Source organism: Cavia porcellus, unplaced genomic scaffold (assembly GCF_034190915.1).
Source record: "Cavia porcellus strain 051 isolate PalLab524CR breed Dunkin Hartley unplaced genomic scaffold, mCavPor4.1 scaffold_1, whole genome shotgun sequence".
NCBI classification, from domain to species: Eukaryota; Metazoa; Chordata; class Mammalia; order Rodentia; family Caviidae; genus Cavia; species Cavia porcellus.
Genome location: NW_026947484.1, coordinates 113,922,291 through 113,939,973, shown reverse-complemented (window position 1 = coordinate 113,939,973; position 17,683 = coordinate 113,922,291). Strand labels below are relative to the sequence as shown.

Genomic DNA, 17,683 nt, shown 5'->3' with positions numbered 1-17,683 from the left:
AACTATTTTTGCTTTCTTGTGATGTTTCTTACAAAAGCCAGGTACCTAATATCTTTGTCATCACTTAGAGCTATAAAATTTATTCATTTGTTCAGAATTATCCAGAGGAGCAAACTTTGAGCTAGGAATAAGCCACCTTTAAAATGTTGCAAAAGTAAACCTGAGAACAACACTGTAAAATAAATTATAAATTTAATTCACTACTCAATTAATTTGTAGGCCTACAAACGTCATCCACAATGCATGGCTATACTAACAAGGTCTTAATTATTTTCTGACTATAAGATGTATTTATTATTGCAAGTTTAGAAAGGATAAAAATCACATATAATTCCCAGTGGCTTTCTTTCTCTTCTCTAATTGCTAAGATTTTATGTTTTGTATTTTTAAATTTAATACTTATTCATTTTTATACTACAGGAAAAATGTTCACAAATATTGCTTTCTATGGAAAAAGGAATGACAACTCATGAAAATCATGTGCTTGAAGAGACAGGAAAAAATAGTTATAAATTATTTTATCTTATTCATGTTTGATTTCTGTTATTAAAACAATGTTAAGTAAATAACAAATTAGTGAATATATAGTTGTCTGAGATACTGTACTAGATTAAGGGGGAAACTTGGCCACAAAATCTTTGCAACTCCATTAATCAAGTGGAAGAATCTATTTCCTCATGCCTTGTTTATGGACTTTTCATTTGCTTTAACTAACAGTGGTGGTGTAGAAGTCTGAATGCCTAAGATTCAAGAAGCCTTCTAGCTTCTGTTATTTACCCTCTTAGCATTCTGGGGCCACTTTGCAATAAAGAAGCCTGGTTAGAAAGACCATGTAAAGTGGGAGGCTCAGCCTCCATCTGAATGTAGCCATTGGAATGAACTCTCCAAAAGACCACCAAAAGAATCACCCCATCAACCTAAAGAATAGTAAGAAATAATTAAGTGCAGCTATTTAGTTGAAGTTTGTTACTTCAGCAATAGATACCTAATAAATCTGGAAATAACAGATGGAAATACTTACTATGTACCATATGGCAAGAGACTGAGTTATCTTTTGTATTGTTCAAATTTTAACAAAAGCATTGTTTCCCATTCCCTACACCTACATCATATTCTTTTTACATATTCTATCAAAGAACTATCTCTTTTCTTTAAAATATTGAATTCATTTGTAATTATTCAAACATGAGCATAACTGATTAATGTCTGTCTCCCTCACCATGCTGTATGTTCAGCAAGAGTGAAACCATGTCTGTTTTTGCTGTTTTATCCCCAGGGCCTAGTACAGAACTGGGTCATAACAGACGTGCAAATATTTATTGATCTCTTAACATGATCAGAGACTGACAGTTTGTCAGTGCGTTCCTATGATAATCTAACTTCAATCTTCAAATACTAAAACTTAAAATTTTACTCATTTAGTAAATATTTGTTTAAAATGCATTATGTACTTCCACAGCTGTACTTAAGAGTTTTAAAAATGCTGCTTTATTATAATTCAAACATTCTTTTTAGTACCATTACTTTTCCTCCTGTGGTGGCCTGAATAATTGTGTAGTTACTAAGAGTTTTAGGCAATAAATAAATTTGTCCCACTGTAGGCACTGCTCTGGGCAGTGAAGTCAAATACAGGATATGCAAATAAATTTGTCAGATATCTGCAAAGTGCTTATTATATACATAATATTGTGGGCCATCACATATGCATATACATATACATATACATATACATATACATATACATATATATATATTTTGGGGGGGTACTGGGGATCAAACATACAACCTCATGCTTGTTGGGCAGGCACTTAGGCCACTGAGCTAAATCCCCAGAGATCATATTTTTTAAAAAAATACCATCATATAAACTGGGCGTGGTGGCACATGCCTGTAATCTCAGCTCTCAGGAGGCTAATGCAGGAGGATTGCTGCATGTTTGAGGCCAGTCTGGTCTGCAAAGTGAATTCAAGGTCAACCTAAATTGCATAGCAAGACCTTGCCTCAAAAGAAAAAAAAGTACAAATACATAGTTAGTCTTCTTTCCTCTTTTTCTCCTGTCTTCACTGCCCCCCCCAACTGTACTAGGGAATTAACCTGTGTATACATGTATGCATATGTATATGGATATGTGCAATTCCTCTACTTCAGAACTATATCCCCAGCCCTAAAATATAATTCATAATTTAGCTTGGAATTTATTAGAAAAATAAAATAGGGATACAAATGATAACCTTCTTTCATATTGACCTGAATATATAACAACCAGTGGTAGAGTACTTTGAGGTTTGAAGAACAAAAATATAATACTTCTTATCAAACATAAAATTTTAACTCAACAGCTAAGATATTCCAGGGTTATGAAGGACATTACTAGGGACAGTCTTCCTCTCTTTCATGTCCCCCAAACTACACATTTTCAAAACAAGTATTAATTTTTCCCTATTTTTACCTTGATTTTATATATATATATATATATAAAATTTCCCCTTATTTACTTAAGTGAAGTCATTAATACGCCCAGATACCGTTCCCTGCCTTTCACATTTAGCATATAAATCACAAATATTTCTATTAGTATATTGAGGGCCTTTTATTGTTTTAATAGCTACATAACAGCTCGTAATATAGATATATTGCAAGTCATTTAACTAGTCCTCTTATAGACATCTACATTGTTTCCAATGTTTCATCATGTTATAATGAGTTACAATTGTGCACGACATCATGTGAATATATCTATAGAATACATTCACAGAAGTAGGATTCTTTCATCAATAGCATTTGTCTTAATCCTAGATTCTACCAAGAGTGAGACTGAAAAACAGTCCTGTACACAGATACTTTATTTTGGGAAGTGATCCCAAGGGGATCAGAAGCACCAAGATAGTGGAACAGAAAAAAAAAAAGGAAAGCCAAGACAAAGGTGTGATTTTCTAGTTTCCTGCTACTCAAAGTACAATTTACAGCATCAAAATCAGCCACTGCTTGTTTAAACTGTAGAATTTCTAGGTCTTCCCTTGAGTTAAGAATTATATTCTGAGTTTGATTCTCAGTTAACAAAAAAGAGAATTATAATCCATATTCAAAAAGAACCTTAAGCATTTTATATAATGTTTGAGAAGCAGTGATAGAGCATTCAGTATTACAGGCAAGTGAGGCTCAATCTTATTTAGCACCCTGTGGAGAGCCAGAGCAGAAACATTTTGAGTTAATTACTAAGAGACAGAAAGGGGCAACACTTAACCACTGGCTTCCATCTCCCTTGATCCGGGCTTGTTTCCTGAGAGGTCAACTTCTTTTCATTGCTAGGGTTACACAGGTTCAGGTTTGCAGGGCTGAGAGTATATCTTAGTGGCAGAGTACTAGCCTAGCATGAACCAGGCCCTGGATACAATCCCAGCACTGCAAATGGTGATGTACAGGGTTGAAGTACAGGTATCTGCTGTAGAGTAGGAGAGAAAGCCTCAAGGTAGAAGGTGAGAAAGAAGTGTGATGTGAGTAGGAGATCTTGCTTCTTTCAGGACAGCAACAAAACCCAGAATATCTATCTACTTTGGGCCACTGAGAACAGAGATGGTAGTTTAGGTAGTCTCTTTCCCTGGCTCAGTACAGAGTAAGGAGATAAAATCCCCCAGTGCTCAACTTCTCCCTGGGGAAAGAACTGGAAATGTGTATCTAAAGCCTCAACTTATTTGGAGGCTCCCCAAAGGATAGACTTCTGTCTTGCATAATATTTTGGAGTGTTGATTTGACCTAACTTACCCCAGCCATGTAAGAGCCAGTAAGAACAAAATGGGTGGATATATTGGTAAAATTAGTCACCATAGCCCCTCTCTCTGGCTCAGTACAGACCAAACACATGAGGAAAAAAAAAAAAGTAAGAAAAAACAACAACAACAACAAACAAACAGGGAAATCCTGCCTTCTTCTTATAAAGAGAAGATGGAAAGATTGTCTAATGATCTTTTCTGGGGTGTACTCAAGTCTAAGAATGTACCTTTTCTAGGTATACTCAGGAACTAACTTCATTTTCACTTAATTGAGAGTACTAAATGAGACTTAGCATATATTACATGTCTGAGGGCTGCAGGAGCAAAGAAAGTGGGTTGGATTAGTAAGAAGATCTGAGAAGATTCCAGAATAAGATTTTAAAGTCAAAATTATTCCTTGATCCTTGGTCTGCAAAATGGTTATTATTTAGCAGTAATAAAAACATTAACTTCTTAGGTGACTGGGTACATAGTCAATGAGTAGTATATTTTATTTTCTTTGTCTTTTTGAGACATAGTCTCACTATGCAGTTCAAACTGACCTTGAGCTCACTTTGTGGCCCAAGTTGGGTCTTGAACTCGCAATGATCCTCCTGCCTCAACTTCTTGAGTGCTGGGGTTACAGACAAGTGCCACCACACCTGGCTAGTAGTACCATTTTGAAAAGAAATTTTTTTTTTCCTGAGTAGGTCTCTACAAAGGACTTAAAGTATTCAATAAACCATGTTATAAACATATGTGTTACAATCTAAGCTTTGTTGTTCCACTTATAAAGCACAGACAATGGATTTTTAGTACAATTCATAAGGGCCCTAGGATTTTTTAGAATGGTAAATAAGCACTTGCTTCAAAATAATCAGCTGCAATAGTCCTTAACAAGAGAATCAGCATATCACTTGAAGCCTTTGAAATCAAGCATTGAATTCTTTTTAACTATGAAAGTTCCTGCTGCATCTTTTTCCAGTAAAAAATTTACATTAAAAAACTTGTTTGGTATATGCCCATAATTCCAGCTACACTGGATGGAGGCCAAGGCAGGAGGACTGCAAGTTCAAAGCCAGCCTAGGCAATTTAGCAAGACTCTGTTTCAAAATAAAAAATAAAACCATCTGGGAATGTAGCTCAGTGTGAATGAAGCACTGGGTTCAATCCAAAGGCCACAAAAAACAAAACAAGACAGAATAAAACCAAAACCAAAACTCTCCAAAAAACAAGAACTTGTTGAAGTCACTTTTATCAATTATTTAGCTAGTTTTCTGCATAACATACTGCAGTTTCTACATCAACACATGTTGCTTCACCTTAGATTTTTATATTATAGAGATGACTTCTTTCCTTAAACTTTGCAAACCAGTCTCTGCTAGCTTCAGGTTTTTCTGCAGCTTTTTTGCTTCTCTCAGCCTTCAAAAATTAAAGAAAGTTAGGGCCTTAATCCTGATTAGACTTTGGCCTTAAGAATATGTTGTGGCTTCTTTGATCTTCCATTTATACCATTTAAATATTCTCAGTATCAGCAATAAAATTTCACTTCTCATTTGTGTTTTCACTGGAGTAGCAGGTTTGAAGTCCTTCAAGAAATTTTCTTCTATATTTATAGTAACTGTTTGATTCAAAAGGACCTAGTTTTTAACCTATATTTGCTAAAAACCTTAATAATTTATAGTTTCTGATCCTTTTACTTGAACATTCAGAGGCTACTGTGGGGTTATTAATTAGCTTAATTTCAATATTATTTTTTTGTCAGGCACTAGGGAAGACAGTGAAGTGGTGGGACACTGGGGAAGTGGAGCAAAAGACATGCAATATTTACTTAGTTTGGTGTCACCTATAAGTACAGTTAGTGGTACCTCAAAACAATTATAAATGATCAATGATCACTTATCACAGAATACCATAACAGATAATAAGAAGGAAAAATTCTGAAATACTGTTGAGAATTATCAAAATATGACACACAAAAGTGAGCATGTTATACTGGAAAAATAGCTCTGATACACTTGCTTGACATGGGGGTGCCATAACTCTTCTATTAAAAATAAAAAATCTAAATCTACAAATCATAATAAAGTGACATACAATAAAAATAAGGTATGGTTGTATGATTTACCTGACAGAATTCAAAATAATCATCCCAATGATGATCAAGCTCAGAATGATAATGTATAACAAACTGACAATTTAAACAAAGAGGAAGAAAACTGTTTTTTTTGAGACAAGGTCTCACTGTGTATCTCAGGCTAGCTTTGAACTTGTGATCCTCTTGCTTGGGTTTCTCAAGTAGCTGGGATTATGATATGCAGCACAACACCCAGCTGAGACAGGAAACATCAAAGAGTACCAAAGGAAATCAGTGAACTGAAGAATATAATTTCTAAATTGAAGGATTTACTAAAGAGGTTCAATAGCAGTCTAGGTCAATAGCAAAAACTGTAAACAAACTCAAAGGTAATTCTATAGAAATTATTCAGTCACAGGGACAAAAAAGAAAAAAAAGAATGGAAAGAGGAAACAAAGCTTAAGGGACTTATGGAACACCATCAAATGGACCAATACACACATCATAAAAGTTCCAAAGGAGAAGACAAAAGGTATCAGCAAGTTTATTAAACAGCAACAGCAAAAACAATGATTTAAAACTTCTTAAATCTAAGGAAGAAAACAGATATCGAGATAAAGGCAATACTAAAGGATCCTAAATAATATGAACCCAAAGAAAGCCATGCTGAGACACACTGAAAAAACTGAAAACAATTTTGAAAGCAACAAGAGAAAAGCAACTTGCCACACTCAAGAAATGGTCCATAAGACTGTCAGTGGATTTTTCAGCACAAACCTTGAGGGCCACAGAGGGGTACAATGATATATTCAAAAGTGCTAAGAAACAACACAAACTGCAACCTAAGACTATTATACATGGCAAAAAATCCTTTAAAAATGAAAGAAAGCTTTTTTTCACACTAAAGCCAATGGAATTTATCACTAGCAGTCCTGCCTTACAAAAAAATTCCAAAAGCCTGGGTTTGTTAGCACATGTCTATTGTCTCTGCCGACAGAAAGATCACAAATTCATGGCCAGCCTGAGCAATGTAACAAGGTCTGGTCTTAAAAATAAATGTTAAAGGGAGTTCTTCAAGTTGCAGCACAAGTACATTAAACAATAAATGACAGCACACAAAAGTATAAAATTCCCAAAATTTCAAAATATTGAAACAAATAGATTATCGCTCAAATGTTGGTGGGTACACACCCCCCTTTTTCTACAGATTTTTCTTTTAAAGAATGGTTCTAGATTCACAGAAAGATGTGAGAAGAATTAATTTACAGACATTGCCTCTTAGATGCATCTGTCTCACACATATATAATTTTCCCCATTATCAACATCCCACACCAGGGAATTTGGGTAAATCACTTTAATTTCTAGTACACATGGGAGGCTGGGGGTTTAGCTTAGCAGCTCAAGTGCCTGCCTAATTTCTAGTATACAAATTAAAAGATAAAAGTAATAAAATAAGTATAACTAAACTATGGATATACAATATAGATATAAATGGTGACATTAATAACAAAGTAAGCCAGGTAGGATGGCATGCACATACCTGTAGTCCCAGCACTCTAAAAGGGTAAGGAAAGAGGATTGCAAGTTCAAGTCCTATCTGACCAACTTAGTGAGATCCTGTCTCAAATTAAGGAAAAAATTAAAAAGGATCAATGTATTAGTCACTTTTTCATCTTGTCTCATATTGGGACACAATATCTGATACCCACAATGTAAAGGAGGAGAGGTTTATTTTGGCTCATGTTTTCAGTAAAAGGTTGGCATACTCCAATGCAGAAACAAGATGGCAGAGGGGTATAGTGAAGAAGAGGAAGAGCTGCTCATATCATGGAAGCCAGAAAGCTGGGGAATAAAAGAAGTAATGGGAAGAGAGATATAGCCTTCCAGACCACACCTACAGTGACCTCATCTTCTGAGCTGACATTACTTCTTGAGCTATATCTCCCCACACCCTACTGATAGGATCCATTCACCTTTCAAAAGCCCCTCCTATGAGTGCATAAGGCTTTTGGGAGACATTTTTGATCTAAAACCATGATGGAAAACCTTATAGAGCTTTCAAATTAACAAACAGCCTGCTGTGGCACACATGCCATAGGTTTGCTACCTCTGATCTAAACCATAACAGCTAAGCTGTAGCTCAATATGGAGGTCATGGGTTCAAGTCCCAGTACTGTAAAATAAATAAAAACATAGTTTATGCTATTTATATAGGGACATGCATAGCGTTATTGCATGTAAGTGAACTTAGTAACAGACTGTTTACACCTATATTTCTATGAAATAAAAAAGTCCCCAGTAATCATAAAATATATGTAGAAGAAATACAAAACAGGAAGTCAAAGCAATAAGAAATACAAAGGAAGACAGCATGAAAATCAAAGAGAAACAAAAGAACTATAAGACAATGAGAAAATAAATGTCTACAGTATATCCTTTCCCTTCAATAATTAAAATATAAATAGATTAAACTTCCCAGTGAAATGGCTAAATGGCTAAAGAAAAAGCAAGCTGCATCTACATACTGTGTATAAAGGATTCACTTTAATTAAGTATACAAATAGTTGAAAAGTGAAAAGATGGAAAAAGATAGTCCATACAAATGGTAACCAACAAAGGAAAGGTAGAGCAATACTTGTATCCAACACAATGGATTTTAAGTAAAAAAAATTACAAGGTCCACAGACATTACATAATGATAAAATGGTCAATCTATTAGGAAGATATAATAATTATAAAGACATATAGACTCCATTTTGTCCTGGACACATCTGGTTGATAGTGTCTTGGTAGAAAGTGTAGGTCTTGAAACATCCCCCCACAAAATAAAAACATGAGGTCCTATATGGATAAGAAGCAAACAAGTTATATAATCTAAGCATATGCAATATGAGTTTCTTTGTTTTTTATCTCAATAAAAGCTGCTTGTTTACATTGGTTGGGTGGCAGCCATTTTGCTGACCCTTGGTGTGTGTGGCCCTTTATTTTCCCTTGGCTTGTAGAACTCCTACAAAAACATATAAATCAGAACACTTAAAACACATAAAGCAAATAGTAATAGTACTAAAGACAGAGATAGCAATACAAAGATAGTAAGGGACTTCAATAATCTACTTTCAATAATGAACAGAACAACTAGATTAAAAGAAATCAACAAAGAAATAGTGCAGTTGAGTAACACTATAGACCAAATGATCTTAACAGTCCTATGAAGAATATTCCAACCAAGAACAGCAGAATATACATTATTTTCAAGAATAAACAAAGCATCCTCAAAAAAAGATTGCTTGTTAGGTCACAAAAGCAGTGTTTTGTTTTGTTTCTGAAACAGGGTCTTGCTTTGTAATTTAGGCTGGCCTTGAACTCACTATGTAGCCCAGACTGACCTCAAACTCACAGCAATCCTCCTGCCTCAGCCTTCAAAATGCTGGGATTATAGCTGTGTACCACCATGCCTAGTTACAAAAGCAGTCTTAAAACTTTGTTTTTTTTTTTTTGTCTTTTTCGTTTTTATCAGTACCAGGGATCGAACTCATGACTGCCTGCTTGCAAGGCAGGCGCTTATGTCACTGAGCTAAATCCCCAGCTCTGCAGCCTTAAAACTAAAACTATTGAAATCATACTAAAGTTATTTTTGAATATAACACAATGAGAATAGAAATCAATAGCAGAACAAAAACTGGAGAATATGCAAATTTGTGAAAATCATACAGAAAAATTTCAAACAACCAAAGAATCAAAGAAGTCAAAAGGGAAACTAGAAAATATCTTGAGAAAAAAAATACAACACACCAAAACTTATAGGATACGGCAAAAGCAAAACTAAAAGGGACACTGGGTAGTGATAAATGCTTACATTAAAAAGGAGACAGATTCAAGTAAACCGTGTAATGTTATGATGGTGGAGAACTTGCCTACCACATGTAAGGTTCTATGTTCAATCTCTAGCACCAGAAAAAACAAAATCAGAAATGAAAGAAATGATATTGTAACAGATACCATGAAAAAATGAATAACCTAGAAAAATGAATAAATTCCTAGAAACATACAACCCATAAAGGATGACTCATGAAGAAACAAAATCTGCAAGGCTGATATTGAATAAAAAGATATTGAGTCAGCAGTTTAAAAATCTTTTGTTAAAAAAAAAATAAAAAGAATCTCAGGAACTGATGCTTTCACTACTGAATTCTACAACTTTTTTTGGAGACAGGGTCTCACTAAGTAGTTTAGTTCAGGTTGGTCTTGAACTCACTATTTAGCCCACACTGTCTCAAACTCAAGGTGATCCTTCTGCCTTAGCTGCCCAGATGCTGGAATTATAGGCATGTGTTTGACATACCTGGCAATCTACTAAACATTTTAAGAGCTAATACCAATCCTTAAAAAAGTAAAAAAAACTGAAGAATGCGAAATATTTCCAAACTCATTTTACAAAGTCAGAATTATCTTGAAACAAAGTCAAACAAGAATGATATAGAAAAAGAAAAATTATAGACAAGTAGCCCCAATGAAAGATGTAAATAGACTTCAATAAAATACTAGCAAACTTAATTCAAGACTACATCAAAAGAATCATCTAAGGTGACCATTCATCTTTGGAATACAAGGATAGTTTAACATATGCAAATCAAAAAGTATACAACATCAACAGAATAAAGAATAAAAATCACCTAATCATCTTAATATAAACAGAAAAAGTATTTGGCAAAATTCAATACCTCTCATGATTACAAACTCTTTACAAACTAGAAGTAAAGATATAATACCTCAATTAATAAAGGCCATTTAATAGAATCCCATTGCTAGCATTATATGCAAGGATGGAAAAGTAAAAGCTCTTTCTTTAAAATGGGAATAAAATAAGGATGCCCATTCTTTTTAACCTTCACTAAATGTAGTTGTGGAAGTGCTACTCAGAATAATTAAACAAGAGAAAGAAACAGGCATCCAAACTGGAAAGGAAAAAATAAAATTATCTCCCTTTACAGATGACATGACTTTATATGTAAAAAACCCTAAAGACTTTTGAAAACTATTAAAACTAATAAACTCAGGAAAGTGGCAGGGTATGAAACCAATACACAAAAGTCAGTTGTATTTCAACAATCAATAAATTATCAACAAATTACAAAAATTATCTTTTCGCAATAGCACTAAATAAAATAGAAGTATATTTGTCTAAGGAGGTAAAAGGCATGTATACTGAAAGCTACAAAACACTGATGAAACCAGGTGTGGTGACATATGCCTGTAATCCCAGCACTCGGGAGGCTAAGACAGGACTGCAGCAAGTTCAAGGCCAGCCTGGGCTACACAGTGAGTCAGGACCAGGATGAACTATACAGCAAGATCATGTCTCAAAAAATGAAACAAAACAAACAAACAAACTAAAACTAAAACACTGAAGAAAGAAATTAGACAACACAAATCAAAAGAAATCCAGTGTTCATGGAAACCTTAACACTGTTAAAATATCCATAAGAGTGAAACTGATCAACAGATTCAGTGTAATCCTTCTCATTCAAAAATAGAAAAAAATTATAAAATGCATATGGAACCACAAAAGACTATGAACAACCAAATATATCTTAAGAAAGAACAAAGCTAAAAGTATCACATTTACTGATCTTATAAAATTTTAAAGAGTATAAAACCAAACCAAACAAAACAGAAGAAAGCCAATCAAAACACAACAGTGAAAGTGATACAGGACTTCAAAACAGGATAATAGGAAATCAACAATGGCTATCATAATGCCTCTTGTTATGGTCAAAATTGCAGGCCATACATTCAGACATAATAAAATTAAATAAAACAAAATAAAGCCAGTCAAAACATAACATTAAATAAAACAAAACAAAACAGTGAGAACACTATTGGATTTCAAAGGCAAGACAGAAGGAAATTCCCATATTTGTTATATTGCAAATTGTTATCCTCTTAATAGATGCTCATACTACTGGCTTTAGGCCTGCAAAGTCAATCAGACAATACAAGCATTGAGTTGTTTCTGTGCCTCCGTTGCTAACAACTCAGCTTGTGTTCTTCTGAGTCAGTTGTCTGCTTACATGGTTAAGGGTGGGGAGCAGTGTTCCTGTTTCCCAGCCCACATCCTAGCTGGCTTATAGGAAGGGTGAACTGGCTTATTGTTTCACCATCCTGGAGCTGCATTTACTGATTTTAAAATGTACTATAAAACTATAATCATTAAAACACTATGGTACTGGCATAAGGACATATATAACAAAGTAATGGAACAGAATAGAAAGCCCAGAAATACAACTAGACACATAAAATCAGTCTTTGACAAAGTATATTAGTCAGCTTTCTGTTATCGGAATAAAATACGTTAGACAACTTATTAGAAGGAAAAACTCATTTTGGTTCATAGTTTCAAAAGCTTCAGTTAATGGTAGCTTGGTTCTGTTCTTTGGGCCTGTGTTGACATAGAACACCATGGCTAGAACATATGGAGGATAAGGCTTATTTATCTAATAGTGACTATCAAGTAAAAAAGGGCAAAATGAAGGAGGCCAGTGTCTCAATAATCCCTTTTAAGGAAATGCCCTCCAAATGCCTAACTTCCTTATACTAGGTCTTTCTATGAAGAGTGCCAAGGCTGGGGATCAAGTCTTTGAGGGACACCAAAAATACATAATAAGAAAAGGAAAGTCTCTTCAATAAATGGTGCTGAGAAAACTGAATATGCACATACAATGAAAGTGGTCCTTCAATTTCTACCATATGCAAAAGTCAACTCAAAATGGATTTTAAAAACCTGAGCCTGAGATCTAAAACTCTGAATTTCCTAGGAGAAAGTGGGGAAAAGCTTCAAGATTTTAGTCTTGACAATTATTTCATGGTTATGATAGCAAAAGGCGGGCAACAAACAAAAATAGGAAAAGATTATATTGAAGTAAGTGACTTCTTATAAAAAAAAGAAATCTGAAAGATGACATATAAAATGGGGGAAAATATTTGTAAAACATACATCCGATAAGGGCTTAATTTCAGAATATGTAAGGAACTCTTCAAATTGAATTGTAAAACAATGACAACAACGCTCTGAAATAAAATAACCCAAAGAATACTAACTTATAGTCTTGAACAAACATTTCTCAAAAGAAGATACACAAATACCATAGGCATAGGAGAACATGCTCAATGTCAAAAATTACCAGAGAAATGTAAATTAAAACTCCAACAGGGTATTGCAACACATGCATTTGGATGGTTAGTACTAAGCAGAACACACACACACACACACACACACACACACACAAATACTGGTGAAGGCCAATAGGCCAATGTTAAATGATGCAGCCACTATGGAAAAGAGTACCGCAGTTCCTTAAAAAATTAAGATAACTACTATCTTATTTATGGATATTTATTCAAAGGAAATGAACAGCTAGATCCACTTCTGCCTGCTAACCACTGCAATCAGCAGGCTTGCTTCCTGTGGGTAGCCAGTATGGGAAAGGGAATCAGCCAGATTTGCGTCTGCTTGCTGGCTGCCACCATCAAAAGGTTCACTTCCTGTAGACAGACAGCTTGAGCAGGGAAACCCAGCCAGATCTGCCTCTGCCTGCCAGCTGCTGCCATCAGAAGGCTTGCTTCCCACAGGCAGCCAGCATGGGCAAGGACACACAGCCAGGTAGGCCCCATGCACTGACAGGCCACTACTGGAGACCTTTCCTTCCTTTAGGCAGCCATTGCTCACTGGGAGAATCAGACAAACACCACCCTGTATGCCTACCACCATTGTGGGAATTCTGATGTAGATACGCAGGCTGAGAAAAAGGCCCACCACCATGCATCCCTGATGCATCCTTGGGGAAGCCTCAGTGTAGCTGCATGGATCTAGAGAAGCCTACCCTATACCTTGCTATTTCCCTGGGAACTTAGGATAAGAGAAACTCAGGTGCCAGACTAATTCCCCTACACTGTGAATGAACAAGCAACATGGGAAGTGCCTGGGACCCCACAACCAGCTTGTCCAGAGGAACCCAGGAAAACATCAAAATGAAGGAGCAAAAGGCAATCTCAGACCTTCAGCCCACACAGAACAAGTCTAGGAGACATAGTCATAGAAGAAAATGGAAGTCACACACCTGAAATTTCTGAGAGGATAGCAATTAAAGTAAAGAAACAACTTCATGAGACTGTAAAAGTAATCAAATCAGAGATAATTTCTCAGGTAAAAGAAGAAACCACAAACATAATGAAAGAATTGCTGAGCATATCTAAAGAAGATATAGATTAAAAAAAGAGGAACATAGGAAAATGAGGGAAACCTTGAATGAACAGTACAGGAAAGAACTATAATGCATGAAACAGATTCAAAGAGATTCCAGGAAACTGAAAAGTTGATTGAAAGCTAGCAAAACCACTTGAAAGAGACTAAAGATAGACTTTCAGACCTTGAAGACAGGACTGCAGCTATTGATCATGAAAGGAAAGATCTCTTAAAAGTAACAAGGAACCAGGAAATAACAATTCAACAGCTGTAAGATGACTCAAAGAAAAATAATTTAAGAGTAATAGGTAGCAGTGAAGAAGCAGGGGTCAACACAAGTGAAATAAAAAGACTAGTTACAGAAGTAAGAGCAGAAAACTTCCAAACATGGGAAAAGGATCTGGAATATAGATAAAAGAGGCATATGGAACTCCAACTAGCCATACCTAATGCAAATCAACACCTAGACATATAATAATGAAGATCTCAGAAATTCAGCACAAGACTAGAATATTAAAAGCTGTTAGAGAAAAGAAACAAATCACCTATAAAGGAAAATCAATGAGAATCACAACAGACTTGTCAACACAAGCCATCAAGTGAAGAAGAGCGTGGAGTGAAGCGTTTCAAACCCTGAAAGAAAACAACTACCAAGCCACACATTGATGTACCCTGCAAAACTATCTTTCAAAATTGATGGAAAAATAAGATATTTCCATGATTAAAGAACAACTGAAGGAATTCATGACCACCAAACCAACTCTACAGATAGTGCTAAAGGATATTCTAGAGAAAGACAAAGATGAAAGAGATAAAGATATTATGGTTCCAGGAACAGGAGCAAAGGAGGGTCACCAAACAGGACAGGCAACTGAATGAAGGGGAAAAGTAGAGGGCCAACAGCAGGAGGTTAGCAGGGCAAAGATGAACCAATGTATGCTGGTTGTAACCATTAATGTAGATGGCCTCAATTTACCACTAAAAAGAAACACATGGAGAGTAGATCAAAAAACAAGATCCGGGGGCTGGGGATTTAGCCCAGTGGCATAAGCGCCTGCCTTGTAAGCAGGCAGTCATGAGTTCGATCCCTGGTACCGATAAAAAGGAAAAAGACAAAAAAAAAAACAAACAAAAAAAAAACACAAAAAACAAGATCCATCAATATACTGTATACAAGAAACACATTTAACTTGAAAGGAAATTCATAGACTGAAAATCAAAGGAGAAAAAACAATTGTTCCACATAACAGACCAGTAAAAAGCAAAGGTAACTTGCCCATCAATAGCAAAATGGATAAGAAAGATACGGTATTTTCCTACAATAGAAGCCACCCAGCTACAAAGTAGGATAATCGAGATGTTCTTGTAAGTAAATGGATGAAAATGGAGATTATGTTCATGGGTGAAATGGTTCGAACTCATATGAGTGAAACTTAGCATAAAAAACAGAAGGGGATCCAGAAGGGGATATTATGAAAGTGACAGGGGAGGAAACACCTAGGAAGGGAAGGTGGTAACCACTGTTAATTTCTTACTATCTTGTCTTGAACTCCTGTATCACTTTCACAATTTTGTTAGGTTTGGCTTTGTTCTGTCTGGTTTTATTAGATTTTACTGTGTCTGATAATATGGGCAGCTATTTTGAAGAGAACGGAATGTATTATGGTAGGCCATTGTTGATTTCATATCATCTTGATTTGAAGTCCTATAATGCTTCTGTTCTTTTGTTTTGATTGACTTTTTTTTTTTTTTTGTCTTTTTATCGGTACCAGGGATCAAACTCACAACTGCCTGCTTCCAAGGCAGGCGCTTATGCCACTGAGCTAAATCCCCACCCCCCTTGATTGACTTTATTCTGTCATGTTTTATTTGATTTTGTTATGTGTGATAGTATGAATGGCTATTTTGAAGAAAACAAGACATTATAGTAACTGTTGTTCATTTCCTGTTACTTTGAAGTCCTGTAATACTTTCATTCTTTTGTTTTATTGATTTTAGACTGTTTTTTATTTCTTGATTTCATCATGTTTGATGGTATGGACAGCTATTTTGAAGAGAACAAGAGATATTATGGTAGCCAATGTTGATTTCCTATTGTCTTATTTTAAAGTCCCGTAATGCTTTCATTCTTTTGTTTTGATTGGTTTTATAGTATTCCATTTTTTTGAATTTATTGTGTGTGAAGGTATGAACAACTATTTCAAAGAAAACATTCTGGTAGCCTGCTATCTTGGTTTGAAGTCTTGTGTTGCTTTTATTATTCTGTTCTGATTTGCTTTGTTCTGTTTTGTTTTATGTATTTTATTCTCTTTAAAATAAAAAAGGAAATGAAATAGAGTTCTGACAAAATATTAGCACTCCCATTATATTGGTTGGCTTTTTGTCACTAGGACCAAAGTGCCTGCCATAACAGTTTAAAAGAAGAAATGGCTTATTCTTCCACGATTTCAGAGGCTTCAGTTTAGTCAGCTGGCTTCAAGGCAGGAACATCATGAAAGAAGGACATGGCAGGTACTACAGCTCACTTCATAGTTGTCAGAGGGCAGAGATAAGAGAAGAGATATACCTACCTAAGGACATTCCCAGTGACCCACCTCTTAAGAGCACATTCAGCTATAAACAGTGGATGAATCCACTGATGAGTATAACACCCTGATAATCCAATCACCTCTCCAGGAATCTCTAATTGGTAGTCAAGTTGACAATTATGTGTTCAGTGGGGCAATATTCTCAGTGGTCAACATGTAGAAGCAACCTAAATGTCTTCTAATGAATAAATAAATGAAGGTTGACATATACTTGACTTACAGTGAAGTATTATTCAGACTCACAATTTTTTGTAATACGTGACATTATGAGTGAACTCTGAAGGCATTAGCTGAGTGAAATAAGTCAGGATATATATATGATTTCATCTATATACAATATCTAAAACAGTCAAACTTAGCTGAGTATGATGGCACACTTGTAATATCAGCACTCTGGAGGCTGGGACAGGAATATCATCGTGAGTTCCAGACCTGCCTAGACCACCTAGTGAGTTCAAGGCCAGCCTAGACCATATAGTGAGACTGTATCTCCAAAAATGTCAAACTCATAAGAGAATGGGATGTTGGTTACAGGAGATGGGGAGAAAGAAATGGAGAGTTGCGATCAGTGGTCATAAAGCTTCAGCTGTGTGACATGAATAAATTCTAGCGATTTGTTGTATATTGTGTATATAATTAATTCTACTGTATTGTATGTCTAAAAATTTGTTAAGAAGTTGAGGGCATAACTCAGTGGTACGGTAACATGTGCAAGTCCTGGTTCAATCTCTAGCACCGAAAAAGAAAACAAAGAAGTGTTAAGAAGGGAGATCTCAAATCAAATTCTCTCCAAAATAAATAAACAAGTTTGAGGACAAATGGTAAGCAATAAATGTAAAACATATTAATGAAGTAGAATGCCTAGATATAATTTATATGTAAGATGAATTCTTTTCCCTGGATAAAAGAAACACTAATAAACACTGGTCATAAGCGATGCTTTGTGAAATCTGAAAATACATAAAAAAGAAATCCCTGGCATTGTAGTTTATTTTTTGGTTGGTATTAATCATGTAAAAATGTAGC

The 17,683-nt window shown here is 35.3% G+C and overlaps 1 protein-coding gene across 7 annotated transcripts in view; it reads right to left on the bottom strand.

Moving 5' to 3' along the window:
• The window catches only part of Btbd8 (BTB domain containing 8), a 110,808-nt gene that overhangs the window by 16,187 nt on the left and 76,938 nt on the right, over nt 1-17,683 (bottom strand). The gene's annotated exons all lie outside the window — the stretch shown is intronic.